The 26,921-nt window shown below is 40.2% G+C and overlaps 1 protein-coding gene and 1 non-coding gene across 3 annotated transcripts in view; one reads left to right on the top strand and one right to left on the bottom strand.

The window, feature by feature from the left end:
- The window catches only part of STS (steroid sulfatase), a 387,926-nt gene that overhangs the window by 264,920 nt on the left and 96,085 nt on the right, over window positions 1–26,921 (top strand). Inside the window, exon 10 of one of the 2 annotated variants that reach the window (XR_009517950.1) lies at window positions 12,162–12,276. The exons of the other annotated variant lie outside the window; for it this stretch is intronic. The gene's annotated coding sequence lies outside the window, so the exon portion shown is untranslated. The remainder of the gene's footprint in view (window positions 1–12,161; window positions 12,277–26,921) is intronic. 2 annotated transcript variants of the gene reach the window in all.
- LOC132419109 (U6 spliceosomal RNA) lies at window positions 11,800–11,906 on the bottom strand. Its single transcript, XR_009518118.1, has one exon. It is a non-coding gene; the product is annotated as a U6 spliceosomal RNA (small nuclear RNA).

The following is a 26,921-nucleotide window of genomic DNA, read 5'->3' as shown; positions in this document are numbered from 1 at the left end:
TTGAGATTACAGACTGTACCATGCATTTTTTTAAAATCTCAAAGCAAATGCCAGTATATGGTTTCTACACCTCCTGGATTTTAGATGTATTAATGTAAGTGGGCATGGTCGTTATTTTGGAAAGTTGTGAGTGACCTTTCATTGTTCTTTCATGGGTCTTGGTTGCTAAGTTATCTTTTCAAGTGGGGAAATTGATCTCTTGTGGTAAGGCCATGTGTTCTGTGGGCTTGGAAGCATGTTGGTTGGATCTAATGCTCTGAATATAAAATACTTTTTTTAAAATCTCCACTTAGTTTATTCAGTCAGGCGTAAAACTCAACTGTTCTTATTTACCAAACTAGTTATGAGTAAACAAGAACAGCTTGTTAAAAACTATCATTTCAATTAAAGAAAACACAGAGTACTGTTTAAAAGACATCGTTTCTTTGCGATTCCTATGCTGTGCAATTTTTTATGTGAAACTGTAGAAACAGAAATGGACATACCCGATTTCTTTCATCATCTAGAAAAAGAGTAAAGTTACAGTGAACGGTGGTAGGGAGAGGGCTTGATAATGTGATTCAGGGAGAATTTCCAGAGGTAAAGATTTATAATGAGGATATTGGAGAAACAGAAATACATCCTGAAAAAACAAAAAAACCCACCAAGATTCAGTATGATTCAAAACACGCTGACACCTACAGTGTGTCCCACCCCACGACTATGACAGAGAGATGCATTGAATAGAGTTGTTTTTTTGTTTTGTTTTGTTTTGTTTTGTTTTGTTTTGTTTTTGCGGTACGCGGGCCTCTCACTGTTGTGGCCTCTCCCGTTGCGGAGCACAGGCTCCGGACGCGCAGGCTCAGCGGCCATGGCTCACGGGCCCAGCCGCTCCGCGGCACGTGGGATCCTCCCAGACCGGGGCACGAACCCGCGTCCCCTGCATCGGCAGGCGGACTCCCAACCATTGCACCACCAGGGAAGCCCTATTTTGTGGGTTTTTTAAAATAAATTTTTATGGGAGTATAGTTGATTTCCAGTATTGTGTTAGTTTCAGGTGTACAGCAAAGTGATTCAGTTATACATATACATATATCCGCTCTTTTTTTAGGTCCTTTCCCATATAGGTCATTACAGAGTGTTGAGTAGAGTTCCCTATGCTCTACAGTAGGTCCTTGTTAGTTATCTATCTTACATAAGTAGTATATATATGTCAATCCTAATCTCCCAATTTGTCCCTCCCCCCTTACCCTGTTGGTAACAATAAGTTTGTTTTCTACAGCTGTGACTGTATTTCTGTTTTGTAAATAAGTTCATTTGTACCCTTTTTTTAGCTTCTGCATATAAGTGATATCATATGATATTTGTCTTTCTCTGTCTGATTTACTTCACTTAGTATGATCATCTTGAGGTCCATCCATGTTGCAGCAAGTGGCATTATTTCATTCTTTTTCATGGCTGCATAGTATTCCATTTTAGGTATGTACCACATCTTCTTTATCCATCCCTCTGTGGATGTGCATTTAGGTTCCTTCCATGTTTTGGATATTGAGAGCTCTGCTTTAAAATATTCTAGACAATAGTGTAAGGGAGGAGAAATAATTTTCCCTTCTGAGTTCTTGGCTGGGAACCCTGTAATAAAAGACAGATTAACAAAACGACAACATGAGTTTCTTAACATGTCTACCTCTTGCATACAAGGAAGATGCCCAGGGGAAATGTGTAACTCCTCCAAGTGGCTTAGAAGTCCAGCTTGTAGAGCATCTTCAGAAAAGAACAATGAATTTGTGGAGAAATGGCAGGAAGAAGGAAAGCAGTGTTAGGCCTCCAAGGGTGGAGGTCAAGGCTAGTGAGTAGAATTTGTTATATAGATTCTTCTGGTGCCTTCTCTGGACTGATGGAGTCTATAGTTGCCTCTGGGATTAATTTTATCCTCCCTCATAAAGCTGGAAATCTATGTCTTGCTTTCAAACAAATAGTGGAGGAGAGAGAGTTTTTCTTGTATCTGCTTCTTCTCAGTTGCCTTCAGCTCAAATCAATCCTTATGCCAAAGTGGCATGATTTGGGGTGACATAATCTGCTCCCTTTCAGTAGAAAATATGCAGCTTTTCCAAATTCATTTTATTCATGTATGGCAATAATTTAAAAACTGGGTGGTATAATTTAAAACTACAAAATAGAATAATGTCCTTTATGAACACAGATTAAAAATTCTAAAGAAAATGGTGGCAGACATCACATAGGTTTAGCCCCAAAGAATAATACAATCAAGTAAAATTTATTTCATGAATGAAAAAATTTCAACTTCAGAAATTATATGAATACAATTAATGATAATAAAAATTGAAAAAGGGGCTTCTCTGGTGGCGCAGTGGTTGAGAGTCCGCCTGCTGATGCAAGGGACATGGGTTCGTGCCCCGGTCCAGGAAGATCCCACATGCCGCAGAGCGGCTGGGCCCGTGAGCCATGGCCGCTGAGCCCGCGCGTCCGGGGCCTGTGCTCCACAACGGGAGAGGCCACAACAGTGAGAGGCCCGCGTACTGCAAAAAAAAAAACAATCTTCGAAACATGGCTTCTTATTTTCTTTGTGTAAAATGCTACCAGCGGGGCTTCCCTGATGGCGCAGTGGTTGAGAGTCCGCATGCCGATGCAGGGGACGCGGGTTCTTGCCCCGGTCCGGGAAGATCCCACATGCCGCGGAGCAGCTGGGCCCGTGAGCCATGGCCGCTGAGCCTGCGCGTACGGAGCCTGTGCTCCGCAACGGGAGAGGCCACAACAGTGAGAGGCTCGCATGCTGCAAAAAAAAAAAAAAATGAAAGAGGAAAATCCAAGTAACTACATAAATACTTGATAAATAAAATAGTCCTTACCAAAAAAAGGAAAAGAATCTGGACTTCCCTGGTGGCGCAGTGGTTAAGAATCCGCCTGCCAATGCAGGGGACATGGGTTCGATCCCTGGTCCGGGAAGATCCCACACGCCGTGGAGAAACTGAGCCCGTGCGCCAGAACTACTGAGCCTGAACTCTAGAGCCTGCAAGCCACAACTACTGAGCCCATGTGTCACAACTTCTGAAGCCCACATGCCTAGAGCCTGTGCTCTGCAATAAGGGAAGCCACCACATGCATCTCCCGTATAGCTGACTCACTTTGTTATAAAGCAGTAACTAACACACCACTGTAAAGCAATTATACAATAAAGATGTTAAAAAAAAATAAAATAATTAAATTAAATTAAATTTTAAAAAATGAGAGAGAGAGAAGCCACCACAATGAGAAGCCTGCGCACCGCAACGAAGAGTAGCCCCCGCTCTCCGAAACTAGAGAAAGCCCCCGTGCATCAATGAAGACCCAACACAGCCAAAAATAAATAAATAAATAAATAAATCTAAGTGAAACATATATGGGAAACAAACTGCTTAAATATGATGAATTTTATTTACTTCAGATAAGAATCATCAATCAAATAGTGAGATTTTGGAAAATATCTATCCCAGTGAGGTGCAGAACTGTGACATCAGTTTTCATTACTATTGTTAAACTCGCTTTGTTTAGTTTCAATAATAAAACACAGAAGACAACAATAAAACTTATTTTAATATTAGATCAAGAGGCAAAATTATTTATATTTGCAGACCATTTGGAGACTAGTAAAAACAAACTAGAATTAAGCCAATCCTATCAGGGTAAATTAACATCAATACAAGTTAAATACACAAATCAATAGATTTTTTTTTTTCTGCAGTTGTTAATAGTCTCTTAGGAAAACGATGAAAAAATTACCAACTCATAATAATGCTGAAAATGGCTTGCTCACAGAGCTAAATTTAATAATAGGGCTTTAGAATTTATATGTATTTTGTTAAGTACAGAAGAAATCCTGAATATATGTAGACATAGTCCATTGTCCTGGATTTGAATATCTAATTTTATAAAAACACAAATATGTAAATTGAATGCATACCAGTAAAATCCCAATGCATGGGGAGGAGAGGAGGAAAAGCATTAAATATTCTTCACGTTCCAGTAATAGCCAAGGATATTGTGAAAACAGAAGAGTGTTTGTGCAGTGATGGCTGTGTGTTTCGGTGCTGATGTATTTTATCAGAAATTAAAATTTACCATAAAGTCCCTGTTAATTAAAATAGCTAATATTAGTGAAGAAATGGATAAATGCATTAATTAAATGTAAGTGATTACTCTGTATGAATATACACATACATACAGACATTCAGTACATAACAATTAATGCAGATTAAGTGCATATGTAATCAAGGCAACAGTTTAATTCAGTAGCAACAAACTAATTTTTTTGCTAAATGACTGTCATCATTGGCTATCTAAATGGAATAAAAACAAACAAACAAAAACTACATTCCTACATCCAGCCACGTTTATAAGCAAATTCCAGATGAGTTTTATAATGAAAAATATGTACTATTAGAAGAAAATTGAACAGACTAACTTATTGATTCTGGAGTCCCCTTATTACCAGCTTTTTGTGATGCAGCAAATACCTTTTTCCTATTTTTAAGTCATTTTGTTTTGGGTCTTCCAGTGTTAATTGAAAGCATCTTTATTGCTACATTGGAGGAGAAGAAGCATCTTCTGAGCCTAAGTTTTGTAGCCAACAAGCTATAAATTATATTTTAAGAAACTATAAATACAAGTTATTCACAGATCACTGAATTCATATTCAGTTAAGGACAAAAAGGAGAGACAATACTTCAAGTTATTTGATACTCAAAAACCTCAGTAAAAAGACAAATTTTCCTGTCCTCTTAAGAGGTCTTGGCCATGTGATTCGTGCCATTAGCATGAAATAGTACAAAATAGAGAAGTGATAGGTGAAGGATGCTAATAAAAGGATTTGTGAGTCAGTACAAAGAGGGAAAAAAAAAACAGGAAATGACAATTTACAGCTTTACATAATGCAGAAAAGAGTTTTGAGTAACCAAACAAAATGCAGCAGACCACAGATTTATTGGCAGGGGAAGGGAATGTGGGTAAAATGACTTTTGTTTGTTTGTTTGTTTGTTTGTTTTTTAACCAAGCTGGATTAGTGACAAGTAAATTAATGGCCTTGAAATTGCTCTCAGTAGTTCAACAGTATTTCCTGAATATCCAGAGAGTGCCGGGCTGTGAGTTGAACTCTGCAATGACACAGAAGACAAGTGAACAGTCACCAGTTACATAGATGCGTGTTTACTGCATACTGGGGAAGATGGATGTCCCATTCTTGAAGACGATCATATCCTAATGGTCGCCTTAATTTAAAACTAGTGGGTTTTAGCACAGATGATTCACATTTGTACCAGAAAGAGAAACGTAATGAAGGAATTATGGAAACTTCTGCTTCTGCTTATGAAGGATTAAGTGCTAAGGAAATTGCCTTCTCACTGTAATCAATTCGAGAGCTGGAAAGATACAAACAATGGTGTTCAGACTTTGGACAGCGGGCAACAGGAGTTTGATCCTTGAGATAAGGGACCTAACGAAGTAAGCAGTCAGTTGGCCCCAGCTTCCTGTCCAAGCCCGTTTCTAGACCTTGGTTCAAGGGAGGAGGAAGCTAAACATGTATTCGTGCTGAATTGAGGTCACAGAGACCTGGGTTCTCTCATCAAGTGTGAGGAGGCTGAGATTGCCAGGATTTACAAGGCGCAGTCATGGGGAGGAGGGACCAGCACACAGAGGGAGCTCCGAGAGCTGCAGTGAGGTCTCTGGGTCAAGACTCTGCTTCTGTGTCTACACTGAGAGTAGAGACCCAGCAGAACTCACCCAAGGATGGGAGTCATTCACATCTACACCAGCCAGAGAGGAGAGACCTCAGAGTACACAGGGCTCATCAGCAGTGTCAAGGACAAAGCCAACAGGCAAGACAGAGACTGGGAGAAAACATTCCTAAAACAAGTATCTGACAAAGGACTGAAATTCACAGTCTACGAAGAAGACTTACACCTTGATGATAAAGACACACAGTACGGTGTTTTAAAAGACAAAAGATTTGGGACTTCCCTGGTGATGCAGTGGCTGAGCACCCACCTGCCAAGGCAGGGGACACGGGTTCGAGCCCTGGTCCAGGAAGATTCCACACGCCGTGGAGCAACTAAGCCAGTGGGCCACAACTACTGAGCCTGTGCTCTAGAACCCGTGAGCCACAACTACTGAAGCCTGCGTGCCTAGAGTCCGTGCTCCGCAACAAGAGAAGCCACCACAATGAGAAGCCTGCACACCACAACGAAGAGTAGCCCCTGCTCACCACAACTAGAGAAAGCCCATGTGCAGCAATGAAGACCCAACACAGAAGAAAGACAGAAAGAAAGGAAGGAAGGAAGCAAGGAAGGAAGGGAGGAAGGAAGGAAGGAAAAGAAAAGAAAATTCTATGGAAAATGTGGGGTGGAATGAAAGGAACTTGGCCAAAATGACTATCCACTGTAGGGTTCCATCCTTGTGAGGTTCTGGAAAAGGCAGGACAAATGTTTGTTGGAGAAAGTGTGAGCTCAGCATGGGCTTGGTTGTGGTGGGCATAGAGCTGGACTGAAACCTGACAGGAGGGGACAGTCTGGGAGGCCTGTGCTCTAGATCCGGATGGGGTTTGGTCCATACAACTGTGTGCTCTTTTGTCCTCATCAATGGCATCCTTCATACTGACCTATCTCGGTGGTACCTGGTTTCCCTGGACTGAGGCAATCACTACCTGCCATCCAGTCAACAATTTTCTCTGCAGTGACTCAGCCATCGACTGTATTTCCTGGGGTGAGGAGTCACACTGTCACGTGGTCATGATTGTGTCCCCTGCACCAACACCATCTTGACTATGGTCCCTCAACTGATTCAGTCATTGATTATTTATCCCTGGGCTGACTCAGTTATCAACTCTTTTTCCTTGCCTGAGCGGGTCATGGACTATGTTTCCTGCAGTGATTCCTTTGTCAGTTGTCTTCTCTGGACTGAGAGAAATATTGTCATTTTGTCAACTGTTTTCTATCCTTTTTTAGTTTGTTTTTTTGGAATGATGCTATCATTTATTGTTATACTGTTTAGGGGGAATTTTTATTTTGTCGTCAAGTGTCGTCCCTGGGTTGAGTTGGTCATTGACTGTTTTCCCTGGATTGATTTAGTCATCAGCTGTTTCTCCCTGAGTTAACTTGGTCATCAACTGTTTACTCCTGGACTGACTTGGTCATTGGCTTTTTTCCCTGGACTTACTCGGTCATCAACTATTTCTCCCTGGGCTGACTGGGTCATAGACACTTTTAAACTGGACTGACTCGGTCCTTGACTACTTACCCCTGGACTGACTCGGTTATCGACTTTTTTCCCTGAACTGACTCAGTCATTGACTATTTTTCCCTGGACTGATGCAGTCATTGACTACTTACTCCTGGACTGACTCGGTTATTGACTCTTTTCCCTCGACTGACTCAGTCATCGACTATTTTCCCCTGGACTGACTCGGTCATTGACTACTCACCCTTGGACTGACTAAGTTAACAGCTCTTTCCCCTGGACTGACTCTTCATCTACTCTTTTGCCTGGAATCACTCAGTCATCGACTATTTTTCCCTGGGCTGACTCGTTCATCAACTGTGTACCCCTGGACGGACTCGGTTAACGACTCTTTTCCCTGAATGGTGTCATTAACTTTCCCTTGGAGTGACTGGGTCATCATCTGTCTTCCACAGACTCAGGGGAGCCCTCGTTTCCTGCCTTCTCGTTATCACCTATTTACCTTGCAGTGATTTGTTCATAGGCTGTTTTCCCTCCTCTGAGGCTATTTCAGTCCGTCTCCATCATCAGCTGTTTGCCGGGGACTGACTCGGTCATCCACTGTGTGCCCTGGATTGACTCTGTTACCAGCTGCTTTTCTTGGATTGAGGACTGATGACGCTTCACCATCTTGGTTCCAGTTCTTAAAAGTAGGAGTTCCTGAGAATTAAATATATATATATATATATTCTTATATTCACATTTATGAAAGCACACATACACACACACATATACCCGATTTTCCCCCCAGAAGAGTTGTCTCAGTTTGCGTCCCAACGAAGACTATACAGGGGTCTCTCAAAGCCTGTGTGTTCCCAAACTTTAAGTTTTTTCCCCCAATGGGATAGGTGAGGAATGGTGTCTAAGTATATTTCATGTTTTGCTCATTTGTACAATCAGTTTATTTGGACTTGTTCTCCATGAGTTGTTTTTAACGTTGCTTTCCATTGATTTTCACAGGTAAGTATTAAGAATATTTGCCCCGTATCTATTATGTTGCAAATATTTATCCTCAGTTTGCCTGATCTCTTATGACTTAATGGCATTTTGTGTGTGTGTGTCTGTCCTGCAAATATATTTCTAAAATTATATAGTCAAATGTATCAACCTTTGGTTGTATTTGGATTTTGAGTGATGTTTAGAAAACGTTACCCCACACCAAGTTTATGGGAGAATTAGTTCACTTTTCCTCCAGAACTTGTGTGTTTGCATGGATGTAGGTGTGAATGCACTTAGGCACGTGTAGAGATGCACGTATGCTTAGATACCTGATCCATTTGAAGTTTAGCCATGTGTAGGAAGGAGATGGATCCAAATGTTCCGTTTTCCAAATGGTTACCCAGTTGTCCCATCACCTTTTATTAAAAATAGTTCACCTTTGCCCAGTGGTTTGTGATGCCCCTTTTATCAGGCACTGAACTTCCTTACGTTTGTGTGTCTAGTTACAGATGTTTAGTTCTGTTGCTCTAGTCCTGTTGTCTGTTCATGTGCCTATGACACATTTCACTATAGATCCTTTATCACATTTTTTACACCTCACCAAGGGTTTTTCTGGATGTCCTCACATGCTGGTTATTCCACATAAATTTCCTTGTCAGCTAATCTAACTCCCTAAGACAGTTTATGAGTTTTTTTTTTACCGTGATAACATTAATTTTATAAATTAACTAGAATTGACATCTGTCGTCCTATTCAAGGATTTTTCCCATGTGTTCAAACCACTTTTTTTTTTCTTTCAGGAGGTTTTTGCAATTTTCTATTATAGATTTCTTTTGGTACATTTCTTTTTAAGTTGATTCCTAGACATATTAACTTCTTAGGTGTTTTTGTACATAGAGTTTTCTGTAATATTAACTACTTTGGGCATGTAAGAATGACTTTTTATGTTAATTTTTATAGCTAATTTATTCAATTATTTTATTGTTTGGATTAGTTATATCATTGATTTTCTAAAATTTCCAGGTATCATCTGCAAAACAATTGGGATTTATTTGTTTTTCTAATCCTTATGCCTCTAGTTTTTTTATTTTGTTTCTTTGCATTAGCAAACATCTCCAGCATAATTTTGAATAGCCGTGGAAATATTTTGGGTCCTTGCTTGCATTCTTTGAATGAATCCCACTTGGTCGTGGCATCTTTTCAATGTTGTGTTAGACTCTTTTTCATAATATTTTGTTTAGTATTTAAGCATCAATATTGACAGCTGACATTAGTCTGAAATATTATTTCATTCTTCAGCATGATACTTTTTTTGTGTGTGTGTGGTACGCGGGCCTCTCACTGTTGTGGCCTCTCCCGTTGCGGAGCACAGGCTCCGCACGCGCAGGCTCAGCAGCCATGGCTCACGGGCTCAGCCGCTCCGCGGCATGTGGGATCTTCCCGGACCGGGGCACGAACCCGTGTCCCCTGCGTCGGCAGGCGGACTCTCAACCACTGCGCCACCAGGGAAGCCCCAGCATGATACTTTTTAATTAGAATTTAAAGTCCTTCATTATGAATTTAAATATTTGAAAATAATATAGTTTTCAGTTGTGTATACATCTGACACATTAAAACTCTTACATTGCTCTTATAAATGTATCCAATTTTATCTTTGTACCATGGTGATTTGACAACTACAGTTGACCCTTGAACAACATGGATTTGAACTGGCAGCGTCCACTTATACATGGATTACTTTCAATAAATACATGCTACAGTCTTACAGAATCCATTGTAGGTTGAATCCATGGATGTGAAACCACAGATATGGACTGTTATATATAAGATATATATATATATGGATTTTTATACAGATTTTCAACCGTTTGGGGGTGGGCCCCCCTAACCCTCATCTTGTTGAAGAATCAACTGTATTTTCCACTTAAAAGTATATGAAAAAACTCTCCTATAACAGTAGGGTGTTCTACATTATTATTCTTTCCTGCTTAAATTATTATTTATATTTCATCCTTGCCAAAGAATTTTAACCTCAACGTGATAGATATTTTTGAAAAGGTATTAGTTATATCAGTCCTCTTCTATCTTCACATATGTATCTAAACTGAAAATTACCTTTTCCTAATTCCTAAAACAATAGTGACTCACATGTTAACACTTCTGATTGAGCTTTCATGGCATTTTTATTAATGATAATTTATCAAAACATAAATACATAACATTTTTAGGACATAAGTCTTTATGGAGAATATTTGGGGATGGTAAGATAACAGGAAATTATGCATAGGTTCTAATATTCTCCTGGCCCGAATCATACCAAACTGAACTTATCACATAAGCACCAATCAATTCCGTCATTCCTGGAATCAATTACTGACCCAGCCAATCACTAGACCCAGAACTTCCACCACTGTTATTTAATCTGGAGTGATTACCACTACCCGGTGAGGGAAAACCACAGTCAGCAGTGAGATAGTTATTGACCCTTTTCTGAAGCCTGGATTACAGGCTACTCACACTTGCCTGAAACATATTTAAGCCCTGAGTAACATGCTCATCCCACACCCAGTTCATTTAATTAAAAAAAAAAAAAAAGTAACTCTATGAAAGTGGAGTTTTATTGATTATTGTGACTATATTAATAAATAAGCCGCCCTATCTAATACAAAAGTATAGATGATTCTAATGGAATTTAAAATGTACATACATGCTTTGTGTGTGTGTGCATGAGATATATATCTGAAAGATTAGACTATAAAGCTGAAATGATGGAAAATGATATTTTAGATGATCATTGTCACTCTCAGAAAAGAGATTTTGTGGGGAGGGAGAGGGATGGATTGGGAGTTAGGGATTAGCAGATGCAAACTATTAGATATGGAATGGATAAACAGTAAGGTCCTACTGTAGAGCACAGGGTGCTATATCTAGTCTCTTGGGATAAACCATAATGTAAAAGACTATAAAAAAGAATGTATATGTATGTATAACTGAATCAGTTTGCCATACAGCAGAAGTTAGCACAACATTGTAAATCAACTATACTTCAGTTAAAAAAAATTGAAAGAGATTTTAGGGCAAATATTTTTTTTTTAACATCTTTATTGGGGTATAATTGCTTTACAATGGTGTGTTAGTTTCTGCTTTATAACAAAGTGAATCAGTCATACATAAACATATGTTCCCATATGTCTTCCCTGTTGCATCTCCCTCCCTCCCACCTCCCTATCCCACCCCTCCAGGCTGTCACAAAGCACCGAGCCAATATCCCTGTGCCATGCGGCTGCTTCCCACTAGCTATCTACCTTACTACGTTTGTTAGTGTGTATATGTCCATGACTCTCTCTCGCCCTGTCACAGCTCACCCTTCCCCCTCCCCATAACCTCAAGTCCGTTCTCTAGGAGGTCTGCGTCTTTATTCCTGCTTTACCCCTAGGTTCTTCATGACATTTTTTTCTTAAATTCCATATATATGTGTTAGCATACGGTATTTGTCTTTTTCTTTCTGACTTACTTCACTCTGTATGACAGACTCTAGGTCTAGCCACCTCATTACAAATAGCTCAATCTCGTTTCTTTTTATGGCTGAGTAATATTCCATTGTATATATGTGCCAAAAATATGGAACGCTTCACAAATTTGCGTGTCATCCTTGCAGAGGGGCCATGCTAATCTTCTCTGTATCGTTCCAATTTTAGTATATGTGCTGCCGAAGCGAGCACTAGGGCAAATATTAATAGAGACAAAGAAGAATAATGCATAACACACACACACACAAAAGACAGTTTATCCACCAGGAAAAGATGAAAGATTCTGAACTTGTATGCAACTAACAATATTGCTCAAAACAAGAAAATAAAAACCACAAGGAGATATTGGGAAAAAATAAGGAAATACAAAAAGAAACAAGGACAATGGGATTGGAATCTTTACTGTGTTCTCTATGGGAATGTGTTTTCTATTGTTTGTCCTTGTAGGAACTTATGGGGACAGAAGACAGGGGCCCTAGGCCCTAAGGACAAAGTGTGTGTCTTTCATCTGTGCACTGATCCCTCCCTGGCTGAGTCCAAAACAGATTGGAAAACAGAAAAGGTAGGAAGCTTCTGTTTTTCTCCCAAATTGTCCTTATTTCCCACCCGAGACTATACGTCCCTAGAAGCTCAGTCCAGGCAGTAGGGCACTTGCTGGGAGGGACAGCATTAGCTTGGAAATAGCTGAGGACACCCAGATACCAAGGGGCCATTCTCAGTGACCCACGAGACTCAGTGAGTCCTTGTAAAGGTATATATGTTTAGCTAATGTCATCACTGGGGAAGCTGTAGCCTGGAGTATCCCCATGCAGTGTGTTCTGCTGATAAACCTGCCCCGTGCTGTGGGCTGTTAGCAGTTACCCTCGCGTGGCATGTGTGTTAAGCCCTAAAGACTGTAAACATTGTAAGATTTAGAGAAGGAGTTAATATGAACTGTAGGCATGACCACGTGAATAAGAAGTGGTGATGTGTAGTAATGTCAGAAGTCACGGGACGGGATTGAACAAGATTGATTATCGCCAACCACCATACTCCTGGCCCAGAGAAACTTTCAAATGGGCGCAAAACCATTAAAAAGGTTTTTAATTTAGCATTCTGTGTTTCTCAATTTAAAAATACATAGCAACGTTTAAAGACCGTATGCTAAGATTACAGTAAACACTTTTTTTAAAGCCGGGATAAGTTGGCTATATAAGCACTTAAACCTTATCATGGTCATTATTTGCAGTGTGGTTTGTCATGGATCCAGAGATGTGTAAATAAATGCATGCAGGGTAGGTCCTAGTGCGCAAAGAGCTGACCACAGGACAGAGAGTTATACACTAGAATAAAGCAGAACAGAGGCTTAGCAAGGAGAAAGCCTGACCGACCAACGCCCACTGAGAAGCACATCAGATAACTTCTCTGGTGCTATGAACAATGCAAGCATGAATGTGTATTTCTACATATGCACAGAATATCTGTCATTGCAAGGAAGTGTAGGGCGCATCCAAACAGGACTCTACGGCCCAGACGGAAACTCTAGCCTGGAGCTGCTCTTCCGAGTCAGCTCAGAATATTCGTCCTAGTTAACCAAATAAAACATGGGGAGATCCCTTATTAAAACACATACCAGTTATGGGATATTCCACATAAAGGGTTTACTGGGCTAGGAGAGGAAAAGAGGTGAATGAACATCAAATGCACAACATTCGCTTACTATATGTTTTCCAGAGATGAAGCGATACTTTAGCGTTTGAATCTTACACATGACTCATGAGATTTGGCTTTTTTTTTTTTTTTCCTTCTTATCTACAATATGTGACTCTGTTTTTTCTCATCCTGAGAATCATGGCCAGAAAGTCAATCTGTTGTTTTATATTCCTTTCAACTGCCAAGAAGAAAAAAAATTCACTTTTACCTTCTGTTAAAAATCTGTGAAATTCTCACACAGAGTGGATTTTAAAAATCCAGTTCAATTCCTAAGAGAATGATTTGTGCGTTAACCAGGCTGAGAGAGAACAGAAATATTGTAATTCATGGTTTTTAATTCTGCATTCTGGTTTCTCAATTTAAAAATACACAGCAACATTTAAAGATCATATACTAATATTACAGTAAACACTTAAAACACTTAATTGTATTTTTTAAATTTTTTTGTGGTGCGCGGGCCTCTCACTGTTGCGGCCTCTCCCCTTGCGGAGCACAGGCTCCGGACGCGCAGGCCCAGCGGCCATGGCTCACGGGCCCAGCAGCTCCGCGACATGTGGGATCCTCCCAGACCGGGGCACGAACCCGCGTCCCCTGCATCAGCAGGCGGACTCCCAACCACTGCGCCACCAGAGAAGCCCAAACACTTTATTTTAAAACAGGGACAACTTGGCTGTATAAGCACTTAATCCTTGTAATTCACAAAGTGCTTGAAAACTGGAGCATCAGAGCACACCCATATGAAACAGTAATTATGCCCTAAAGAGGATAAACACTGTAAGATTTAGAGAAGGAGTTAATAGAGCTGTAGGCATGATCATGTTAATAAGAGGAGCTGGTTTTTAGTGACAGCAGGAGAGATCCATCTATACGTATATGGAAGCAAAGAAAACACGAAATCAAGGGCACATTAGAAGCTGTTCAGCAGTGTTCGTCTTGGTCAGCTTTAGGTTAGACAGTTTGCAAAATCTCAACACTTTCGATGTTAACAAAAACCGGTGCAACCTGAGATTCCTGGTAAACTTTGGTTGCCCTAAATTTGAAGATTATCAAGCATTGAAATAGGTAACCAGAAGACAGAATTCTGCTTCTTCACGTGAGAAATTCTCAGTTGAGAATTTCTCGCATCTGGGTGTCTAAACCACTTCCTCAGCACACCTCGGGCATAAAGCCTGCTTTTCTGAGTTCTACTGTAATTGGTTATTCAAAGCGGATCCTTGTAAAAATACTTATTCAGACTTATTTTTTGGTAGGATTATAACCTTTTTTTTTAACATCTTTATGGAGTATGATTGCTTTACAATGGTGTGTTAGGTTCTGCTGTATAACAAAGTTAATCAGCTATATGTATACATATATCCACATATCCCCTCCCTCTTGCACAGATTTTAATTTAGTTAATTTTGATTTAAACTCCAAAATTCTTTGGGGGAAAAATACATCATTGACATACACTGTGATATATGTTTCATGTTTACAGTATTTTCTTTAAAAACAAAAGAAGAGTATTTTCTTGGCGTGTTGAATTTCTTTCTAAATGTGCTGGAAAATGTTGGAGGGATTGCTAGAGCTTGTGACCGGCTATTTATTGGGTGGGTTGGGAACAGGGCTGGGTTAGGGTGAAGTAAAGGATGTAAGTGCTTATTTACAGAGCATTTGTGTCTCATGCAAAAAAAAATTTTTAATAGGTCTTTATTGGAGTATAATTGCTTCACAGTACCGTGTTAGTTTCGTTGCACAACAAAGCGAATCAGCCACATGCATACACATGTCCCCATATCCCCTCCCTCTTGCGTCTCCCTCCCACCCTCCCTATCCCATCCCTTTAGCTCATTGCAAAGCACTGAGCTGATCTCCCTGTGCTATGCAGCTGCTTCCCACTAGCTATCGGTTTTACATTTGGTAGTGTATCTATGTCCATGCTACTCTCTCACTTCGTCCCAGCTTACCCTTCCCCCTCCCCGTGTCCTCAAGTCCATTCTCTACGCCTGCGTCTTTATTCCTGTCCTGCCCCTAGGTTCATCAGAACCTTTGTTTTTGTTTTTTTTAGATTCCATATATATGTGTTAGCAAATGGTTTTTGTTTTTCTCTTTCTGACTTACTTCCCTCTGTATGACAGACTCTAGGTCCATCCACCTCACTACAAATAACTCAATTTTGTTTCTTTTTATGGCTGAGTAATATTCCGTTGTATGTATGTGCCACATCTTCTTCATCCATTCATCTGTTGATGGACACTTAGGTTGCTTCCATGCCCCGGCTATTGTAAATAGTGAAGTGAACATTGGGGTGCATGTCTCCTTTTGAATTATGGTTTTCTCAGGGTATATGCCCAGTAGTGGGATTGCTGGGTGGTATATGGTAATTCTATTTTTAGTTTTTTAAGGAACCTCCATACTGTTCTCCATAGTGACTGTATCAATTTACATTCCCACCAACAGTGCAGGACGGTTCCCTTTTCTCCACACCCCCTGCAGCATTTATTGTTTCTTGGCTTTTTTGATAATGACCTTTCTGACTGGCATGAGGTGATACCTCATTGTAGTTTTGATTTGCATTTCTCTAAAATCAGTGATGTTGAGTAGCTTTTCATGTGTCTCTTGGCCATCTGTATGTCTTCTTTGGTGAAATATCTGTTTAGGTCTTCTGCCCATTTTTGGGTTGCATTGTTGTTTTTTTGATATTGAGTTGCATGAGCTGCTTGTACATTTTGGAGATTAATCCTTTGTCTGTCGCTTCATTTGCAAATACTTTTTTCCCATTCTGAGGGTTGTCTTTTCATCTTGTTTATGGTTTCCTTTGCTGTGCAAAAGGTTTTACGTTTACTTAAGTCCCATTTGTTTATTTTTGTTTTTATTTCCATTACTCTAGGACGTCGGTCAAAAAAGATCTTTCTGTGATTTCTGTCCTAGAGTGTTCTGCCTGTCTTTTCCTCTAAGAGTTTTGTAGTGTCTGGCCTTACATTTAGGTCTTTAATCCATTTGGAGTTTATTTTTGTGTATGGTGTTAGGGAGTGTTCTAATTTCATTCTTTTACATGTAGCTGTCCAGTTTTCCCAGCACCACTTATTGAAGAGGCTGTCTTTTCTCCGTTGTATGTTCTTGCCTCCTTTATCAAAGATAAGGTGACCATACGTGTGTGGGTTTATCTCTGGGCTCTCTATCCTGTTCTGTTGATCTATGTGTCTGTTTTTGTGCCAGTACCATACTGTTTTGATGACTGTAACTTTGTAGTATAGTCTGAAGTCAGGGAGTCTGATTCCTCCGCCTCCGTTTTTCTTTCTCAAGATTGCTTTGGCTATTCGGGATCTTTTGTGTTTCCGTACAAATTGTAAGATATTTTGTTCTAATTCTGTGAAGAATGCCATTGGTAGTTTGATAGGGATTGCACTGAATCTGTAGATTGTTTTGGGTAGTATAGTCATTTTCACAATATGGATTCTTCCAGTCCAAGGACATGGTATATTTCTTCATCTATTTATGTCATCTTTGATTTCTTTTATCAGTGTGTTATAGTTTTCTGAGTACAAGTCTTTCACCTCCTTAGGCAGGTTACTCCTAGGTATTTTATTCTTTTTGTTGCAGTGGTAAATGGGAGTGTTTCCTTAATTTCTCTTTCTGATTTTTCACTGTTGGTGTGTAGGAATGCCAGAGATTTCTGTGCATTAATTTTGTATCCTGCAACCTTACCAAATTCATTGATTAGCTTTAGTAGTTTTCTGGTGGCATCTTTAGGGTTTTCTATGTATAGTATCATGTCATCGGCAAATAGTGACAGTTTTACTTCTTCTTTTCCAATTCGTATTGATCTCCCCGGCCTCCCTCCTATGCCCCCAGGACCAATGCAACAGTAGGGAGAGGGGGTCCTGGGAGGACAGGGGACTGGCCTGGGAGCTCAGCCGGCTCCCAGTGCCCGAGTGGTTGAGGCAAACGCCCTCTGCTCCTCTCCTGCTCCTTCTGGAGGGCCCTTCCCGCCTGCCTCTCCTGATCTCCCCAGACTCCCTCCTATGCCCCCAGGAACCAGGCGGCCTGGATGGGGCCTTGGATGGGGAGAAGCGGCTTGGGAGCTCAGCAGCCTCCCCGGTCCGAGTGGGCCAGCGGATCACCCTCCACTCCTCTCCTGCTCTTCCTGGAGAGTCCCTCCCACCTGCCTTTCCTGATCTCCCTAGCCTCGGGGGTGCCGATCCTGTATGGCCTCCGCTTCTCCTCCCCTCTCAGTCCCCCTACGTCCTACCGGTTCACTTTAGGGTTCCTCCCGTCTCCTTGGGGGTCAGAGTCCCCCACCAGCGGCTGCCAGTTGTGGGGAGAGGGTAACTCTGCGTCTTCCCACACCACCGTCTTGATTCCGCCCCTCTCATGCAAAATTTAACTTACTAATCGAGACAAATATTTAATGCATTTTAAAAATGAAAATTCATGTAAAACATCCATAAAGAATCAAACATCAAAACTCTAAATAACAGGTTGGGTCACGTGCAGTGCCTAGCCATGGAGCTTAAGTCAAGAGGAAAATCAGTAATACTGATATTGTCTTTATTTGAGGTTTCAGTATTCTATTCAGGATGGATGTTTTGCGTTAATTCTTATTTTTAAAAAATATTGAATTAAAATATTTATCTCAATGACTGTGTTTTATGTGCTCCTTAAATGTTATGCCCAAGGCATGGGTGTGCCTCACTGTCCTCACCCTCTTCCCGGCCCTTGTTCAGGGGGTGGTGGCATCCCCTCTTTTTGTCCCTGTTGGATGCTACTTCTGTACTGCATGTGACACACAGGGTGATAAGCATGATTGCTGCCACACCCGGGTGACGCATTTTGGCAAGGAAATCTTTCACGTTGCTTACATGTCTACTAGAAGATTTGGAATTGCAGTTCTGAAATATTCAGTTTGCCCTTGCAAGATGTCTTACGATTAGTAGGACCAAAGGGGGCAAAAGATAACAGGGCCTACTTGACTGTGGAATGACAGATGAGAGAGGCCATTCGGGGTCTTAGAGGACCCCCGATCAAACTCATCCAATAACAATCTTCCAAGCATTTACTCTGATAATAAAAATAATTGTATTAGTCGCAGCTACTCTTTATTCGTTCCGCATACGTATATCAAACACTATGTGCCAGACACTGTTCTTGGTGATAAACATAACAGGAAAAGTGTATATACTCTGAGTCGCCAACAGTACGTGTGTGCGTGCTTGAGCAGGTACACGTTTGCACGCACCTGTGTACGTGCATGTGCATGTACCATGGCCAAGATTACAAAGGTGAGAAAAGAACAGAGTGCTTCCTTCCCTCTGGAACCTTTTAGTCTATTTGGGAGAGGATGGCTGGACAGTCCTTCCAGGCAGAGGGAGCTTCATGTGCAAAGACCCTGGGGCAGCACCTGAGGGGGGATGGGGACAGAAGTGTTACAGATTCCTATCTTTATCCTAGAGGAAATGAGAAGTTACTAAAAGCTCTTCAGTGGGAGAGGGACACAACTATATCAGTGTTTTTAATTGTGGGCAAGACAGGGGTGGATTTGGGGAGAGGGGTCAAAGAACAGAGAACTTGGTCCATAAAGCAAGGAGGTGTAGACCATGGCTGTGAACTCAGCTCCTCTGGGATGCCAGCCGGAATTCTTTAATGCACTCAGTGAGGTCTTTTCTGGTCAGGGAAACTTGATTTTGGTTGGGATTGAACCACCAAAAAGCAAGGGCAACCATGGACATGGTTGTGCATTGAACTGCGGCTCTTAAGAGGCTCTTTCTGGACCACTATTCAGATTGCTTGTACTGTTCTTATGCCCCTTTTTGAAGATAACTGGTCCTTTCTGTGCCTCCAAACTAGCCCAAGTGCTCCCCTACCCACGATAACAGAGTACCTCCAACTCGCTCAGTACTGGAGAGATACAGAAAGAAATATGAAGCGCAGGCAGTGCCCACCAGCTGCTGTAACTCTCTGGAGCCAGAACGCATACTCATGCCTAATAAACAGGAGCAACAGTTACGGGCTGAGTTGTATGGTGCCGGCAATTACAGACTGATGAGCGTAAATAAAACCAGTACTTTCGTGCACGTTTTCAGAACTCTGAAATCTGCACATTTACACACAAAGAACAGCTGTCTGAAAGCATAAACTTTAAAATTTTTTTTTCAAGAATTACGTTAATTAGGGAAATCATTACATTCCACCTCTGAGAGACATTTTCTTGGACGTTGCAAGGTGAGTGGATGGGGGGCTGATAGAAATCAGGACCCCGATCTGCAAGCGGAATTTGATTCTTTTCACAAGTATTTTATGGGGTGTGCCCTGTATTTTTAGTGTGGGGTTCTGGGTTTTTGCTTGTTTAAGGACTGAAAGGTTTTCTGAAATATTGTCTATATTTTATTTTTTATTGCACTCTGTTGGCTGACAATATATGGACAGACATAAATGATGTGGAGTGCGTAGGTTGACGTGTTAAATTTTCATTATTGTCACTCGTTTGTGGCCGAATACCTGGTTAACTCCAGGACCTAACACAGCAGGCCAGTGCCTAAGTAGCAGAACCATAAACTGCTGTGCATGTTCTGATTTAATAATTTACGGAAGGAGTGAATGTAGACACACAGGCCTGTGTCAGGCCCTGTTCTGTCACTCACAAGCTGAGTGATTTATTTCACATCTTTGTCAGTTCAGTTTTGTCATCTGTAAACTGGTGAGAATAATAATACCTACACTAGAGAATTATTCTCAGGATGAGATAACTGACCAATGTAAAGAACCTAGCGCATCATAAATATGCCCTAAATGTTAGAAATTATCATTGACTTCTATGCAACTATAGGCATGGCATGAATAGCAATAATTATCTTATCATATGAACATAGTCTTCCAATATGATGCCTTTTAAAAAAGCATTCATATGGTTACCCAAAGTTACAACCTCAAATTGATTGGAGATACTCATTTTTTTTTAACATTTATTTATTTGGCTGGGCCGGGTCTTAGTTACAGCATGGGATCTTCGTTGCCACATACAGGATCTTTAGTTGCAGCATGTGGGCTCTAGTTCCCTGTTGAAGGATTGAACCCGGGCCCCCTGCATTGGGAGCACAGAGTCTTAACCGATGGACCACCAGGGAAGTCCCTGTAGATACTATTTTTGAGTGATCTGACCTTAAGATAGTTTTCACCAACTTCTTAAATACTGAGACAAAGAGATACCTTGGATCTCTGTTTTACAGCAGAGTGGATCCACTGAAGATACTGGATTCAAGAGAAGAACTGACCCTGCTTCTCAATGCAGGAACTCTATCTAGTGGTATTCCAAACGCCTAGCACAGCATCTGGCTTATAGGGGGCATCTATAAATGCTACCTCATTTACCCTTGCCCTTCCCTTCTCTTCTTCCACCACCTCCAATTGCAACATTTACCCCAAAGGTTAGGCAGAGTGTCTACAAAGACCCTGGCTTACCTTGGGCGTTTCCATCTACTAATGGCAATTTTCATCCAAGACCAAAGCATTCTCTTAAGAAACCACGTTGATAAAGCATGACCACTGACGTCTGAAAAGAAACACACCAGTAGATAAACACAAGCCACCTACTGATATAAAGGTGCGGAAAGAATGAAAATGACAAAACCCCTTCTTGAGACTGAAGTAAGTCAACAGGAATAGCCTATAAGCCACTCTTTAAAAAATGATTTCAAAGGACAGACACTTGGCTTCCAGACAGCTTGCAAATGGTCTCCTAATACAGGAAAGAAATTAATTACTTGTACATGGAATCCCCAGGGTGTTGTATATTGTGTGGAGTAATTCTTTTAGTAGAGCTATGAATGACATCTTCAGAAAAGAAAACAGAAGGTTCCCTGATAAATTCTTCACAGTCCCCCTTGCCCTCCAAACGCCATGCACACACAAAATGTTGTATTATTTTCAAAAGTGGTTTGCTCATGCCCACCTGAATCTGGTTTTTTCCCTACAATCTTCAATTCCAGCCAGGAAAGGAAAACATACCTGCACAAGATCAAAGGCACCTAGCATTGGCATGACTGTTGATTTTATTTAAAATGTAAATGCACTAGTGATTTGTGGTTCATAACACACAGTACGGCGTGATGCTCTTACTAACTGTGTGCTTGTTAAAGATATGTGTAATTTGGTTCCCTGACGAGAAATCTGGCACAGCCATTTGAAAAAAAAAAATAGTATGTAATCTTGTATTGTGGCTGTGTCTGCTGACTTTTTTAAGAGTTCAACCTTTCTAAAAAAAATCATAAAACTGAAATGAGTCATTTGCTGAATGTGGGAGAAATTTGTCACAGAAGGAAATTGTGTGAATTAGATGCAAGCAGATGGTCATGTTCTACGGCTGCTTGCCTGCTCTGCGGCTGTGAGCTAATCCGTGGCCCTGTGAACAGACCAGTGAAAACAGGAATGGCCTCAGTCTCCTTCAGCCAGAGAAGCCAATTGGTTAATCTGATTCTTTCTTCAGAGATGAGATGAACAATACAATAACTGAAATGAAAACTACACTAGAAGGAATCAATAGCAGAATAACTGAGGCAGAAACCAAGATTACTCTACCCGGCAAGGATCTCATTCAAATTCGATGGAGAAATCAAAAGCTTTACACACAAGCAAAAGCTAAGAGAATTCAGCACCACCAAACCAGCTCTACAACAAATAATAAACAAACATCTCTAAGTGGGAAACAGAAGAGAAGAAAAGGACCTACAAAAACAAACTGAAAACAATTCAGAAAATGGACATAGGAACATACATGTCTATAATTACGCAAAAGTGAATGGATTAAATTCTCCAACCAAAAGACACAGGCTTGCTGAATGGATACAAAAACAAGACCCATCTATATGCTGTCTACAAGAGACCCACTTCAGACCTAGGGACACATACAGACTGAAGGTGAGGGGATGGAAAAAGATACTCCATGCAAATGGAAATCAACAGAAAGCTGGAGTAGCAATACTCATATCAGATAAAATAGACTTTAAGATAAAGAATGTTACAAGAGACAAGGAAGGACACTACATAATGATCAAGGGATCAATCCAGGAAGAAGATATAACAATTGTAAATATTTATGCACCCTATATAGGAGCACTTCAATACATAAGGCAAATGCTAACAGCCATAAAAGGGGAAATCGACAGTAACACAGTAATAGTGGAGGACTTTAACACCTCACTTACATGAATGGACAGGTCATCCAAAATGAAAATAAATAAGGAAACAGAAGCTTTAAACAACACAATAGACCAGATAGATTTAACTGATATTTATAGGACATTCCATCCAAAAACATCAGATTACACTTTCTTCTCAAGTGCGCACGGAACATTCTCCAGGATAGATCACATCTTGGGTTACAAATCAAGCCTCAGTAAATTTAAGAAAATTGAAATCATATCAAGCATCTTTTCTGCCACAACACTATGAGATTAGAAATGACAGGGAAAAAAACGTAAAAAACACAAACACATGGAGGCTAAACAGTACGTTACTAAATAACCAGGAGTTCATTGAAGAAATCAAAGAGGATATCAAAAAATACCTAGAGACAAATTACAATGAAAACATTACGATCCAAAACCTATGGGATGCAGCAAAAGCAGTTTTAAGAAGGAAGTTTATAGCTATACAAGCCTACCTCAAGAAACAAGAAAAATCTCAAATAAACAATCTAACCTTACACCTAAAGGAACTAGAGAAAGGAGAACAAACAACACCCAAAGTTAGCAGAAGGAAAGAAATGATAAAGATCAGAGCAGAAATAAATGAAATAGAAACAAAGAAAACAATAGCAAAGATCAATAAAACTAAAAGCTGGTTCTTTGAGAAGATAAATAAAATTGATAAACCATTAGCCAGACTCATCAAGAAAAAGAGGGATAGGACTCATCAATAAAAGTAGAAATGAAAAAGGAGAAGTTACAAAAGACACTGCAGAAATACAAAGCATCCTAAGAGACTACTACAAGCAACTCTATGCCAATAAAATGGACAACCTAGAAGAAATGGACAAATTCTCAGAAAGGTATAACCTTTCAAGACTGAACCAGGAAGAAATAGAATATATGAACAGACCAATCACAAGTAATGAAATTGAAACTGTGATTTAAAATCTTCCAACAGGGCTTCCCTGGTGGTGAAGTGGTTGAGAGTCCACCTGCCAATGCAGGGGACACGGGTTTGTGCCCCGGTCCGGGAAGGTCCCACATACCATGGAGGGGCTGGGCCCGTGAGCCATGGCTGCTGAGCCTGCGCGTCTGGAGCCTGTGCTCCGCAACGGCAGGGGCCACAGCAGTGAGAGGCCTGCGTACCACACACACACAAAAATCTTCCAACAAACAAATATCCAGGACCAGATGGCTTCACAGGTGAATTCTATCCAACCTTTAGAGAAGAGCTAACACCCATCCTTTTCAAACTCTTCCAAAAATTGCAGAGGAAGGAACACTCCCAAACTCATTCAATGAGGCCACCATCACCCTGATACCAAAGCCAGACAAAGATACTACAAAAAAAGAAAATTACAGACCAATATCACTGATGAATATAGATGCAAAAATCCTCAACAAAATACTAGCAAACAGAATCCAACAACACATTATAAGGATCATACATCATGATCAAGTGGGGTTTATTCCAGGCATGCAAGGATTCTTCAATATATGGAAATCAATCAATGTGATACAGCATATTAACAAACTGAAGAAGAAAAACCATATGATCATCTCAATAGATGCAGAAAAAGCTTTGGAAAAAATTCAACACCCATTTATGATAAAAACTCTCCAGAAAGTGGGCATAGAGGGAACCTACCTCAACATAATAAAGGCCATATATGACAAACCCACAGCAAACATCGTTCTCAGTGGTGAAAAAGTGAAAGCATTTCTTCTAACATCAGGAACAAGACAAGGATGTCCACTCTCACCACTCTTATTCAATATAGTTTTGGAAGTTTTAGCCACAGCAATCAGAGAAGAAAAAGAAATAAAAGGAATACAAATTGGAGAAGAAGAAGTAAAACTGTCACTGTTTGAAGATGACATGATACTATACATAGAGAATCCTAAAGGTGCCACCAGAAAACTAATAGAGGTAATCAATGAATTTGGTAAAGTTGCAGGATATGAAATTAATGCGCAGAAATCTCTTGCATTCCTATACCCTAATGATGAAAAATCTGAAAGAGAAATTAAGGAAACACTCCCATTTACCACTGCAACAAAAAGAATAAAAAGCCTAGGAATAAAGCTACCTAGGGAGACAAAAGACCTGTATGCAGAAAACTATAAGACACTGATGAAAGAAATTAAAGATGAAACCAACAGATGGAGAGATATACCATGTTTTTGGATGGGAAGAATCAATATTGTGAAAATGGCTATACTACCCAAAGCAATCTACAGATTCAATGCAATCCCTATCAAATTACCAATGGTATTTTTTACGGAACTAGACAAAAAAATCTTAAAATTTGTATGGAGACACAAAAGACCCTGAATAGCCAAAGCAGTCTTGAGGGAAAAAAACGGAGCTGGAGGAATCAGACTCCCTGACTTGAGGCTATACTACAGAGCTACAGTAATCAAGACAATATGGTACTGGCACAAGAACAGAAACATAGATCAATGGAACAAGATAGAAAGCCCAGAGATAAACCCACACACCTATGGTCAACTAACCTATGACAAAGGAGACAAAGATATACAATGGAGAAAAGACAGTCTCTTCAATAAATGGTGCTGGGAAAACTAGACAGCTACATGTAAAAGAATGAAATTAGAACACTCCCTAACACCATACACAAAAGTAAAGTCAAAATGGATTAGAGACCTAAATGTAAGACTGGATGCTATAAAACTCATATAGGAAGACACAGGAAGAACACTCTTTGACATAAATCACAGCAAGATCTTTTTTGATCCACCTCCTAGAGTAATGGAAAACAAAACAAAAATAAACAAATGGGACCTAATGAAACTTCAAAGCTTTTACAGCAAAGGAAACCATAAACAAGACGGAAAGACAACCCTCAGGATGGGAGAAAATATTTGCAAGCGAATCAACGGACAAAAGATTAATCTTCAAAATATATAAACAGCTCATGCAGCTCAATATTTAAAAATCAAACTACCCCGTCCAAAAATGGGCAGAAGACCTAAATAGACATCTCTCCAAAGAAGACATACAGATGGCCAAGAAGCACATGAAAAGCTGCTCAACATCACTATCATTAGAGAAATGCAAATCAAAACTACAGTGAGATGTCACCTCACACCAGTTAGAACGGGCATCATCAGAAAATCTACAAACAACAAATGCTGGAGAGGGTGTGGAGAAAAGGGAACCCTCTTGCACTGTTGGTGGGAATGTAAATTGATACAGGCACTATGGAGAACATTATGGAGGTTCCTTAAAAAATTAAAAATAGTATTACCATATGATCTAGTGATCCCACTACTGGGCATATACCCAGAGAAAACCATAATTCAAAAAGACACACGCACCCCAATGTTCACTGCAGCACTATTTACAATAGCCAGGTCGTGGAAGCAACCTAAATGCCCATCGAGAGACGAATGGATAAAGAAGATGTGGTACCTGTATACACTGGAATATTACTCAGCCATAAAAAGGAACGAAATTGGGTCATTTTTAGAGACGCGGATGGACCTAGAAACTGTCATACAGAGTGAAGTAAGTCAGAAAGAGAAAAACAAATATCGTATATTAACGCATATATGTGGAACCTAGAAAAATGGTAGAGGTGGACCGGTTTGCAGGGCAGAAATTGAGACAGAGATGTAGAGAACAAACGTATGGACACCAAAGGGGGAAAGCAGCCGGCGGGTGGGGATGGTGGTGTGATCAGTTGGGCTATTGGGATTGACATGGATACACTGATGTGTATGAAATGGATGACTATTAAGAACCTGCTGTGTAAAAAGTAAATTAAGTAAAATTCAAAAATTAAAATAAAAAATCAATATTAACTGTTTTCTTTTAAACAGTCACCTCTATATTTTCCCTAAATACAGAAACCGCTTCTTCCCCTTCCTCCACTTCCTCCTTCTTTTTCTTCTCATCTCTTGTCTGTCTTTGCAATAGGAGAGCTTTAGTCACCCCTATTAAGTTTATTTATGCTCATAATGCAAACAGTTTAAATTCTTAAATTCCATCTTAGAAAGGCCTTTAAGTTTCAGGGGATAGGTTAATTGCCTGAGCAGCAATTAAGATTTTTGCTATCAATCTAGAGGTTTTCTCTCAAGGGCAAATACCAAAAGCCAAGTCCAAAAACTTCCCTGGGATATGTAATTTTTCCAAGAAACATGTAAATAAGAATCATTGTTCATGACCATGCCAATCATTTCTCTTTGAAAGTTCCCAAAGGTAAAATAGACCCATTGTTCATCTTTCAGTCTACAACCTTCAAATTAATGGCCACGAGTGATGAATTGTTAGCAATATTAATACCTATGTGTCTTAAAATCTTTGAAGCATCATCTCTTCATTTTA

The sequence above is a fragment of the Delphinus delphis genome, chromosome X, assembly GCF_949987515.2.
Source record: "Delphinus delphis chromosome X, mDelDel1.2, whole genome shotgun sequence".
NCBI lineage: Eukaryota > Metazoa > Chordata > Mammalia > Artiodactyla > Delphinidae > Delphinus > Delphinus delphis.
This window is presented reverse-complemented; position numbering and strand designations above follow the sequence as displayed.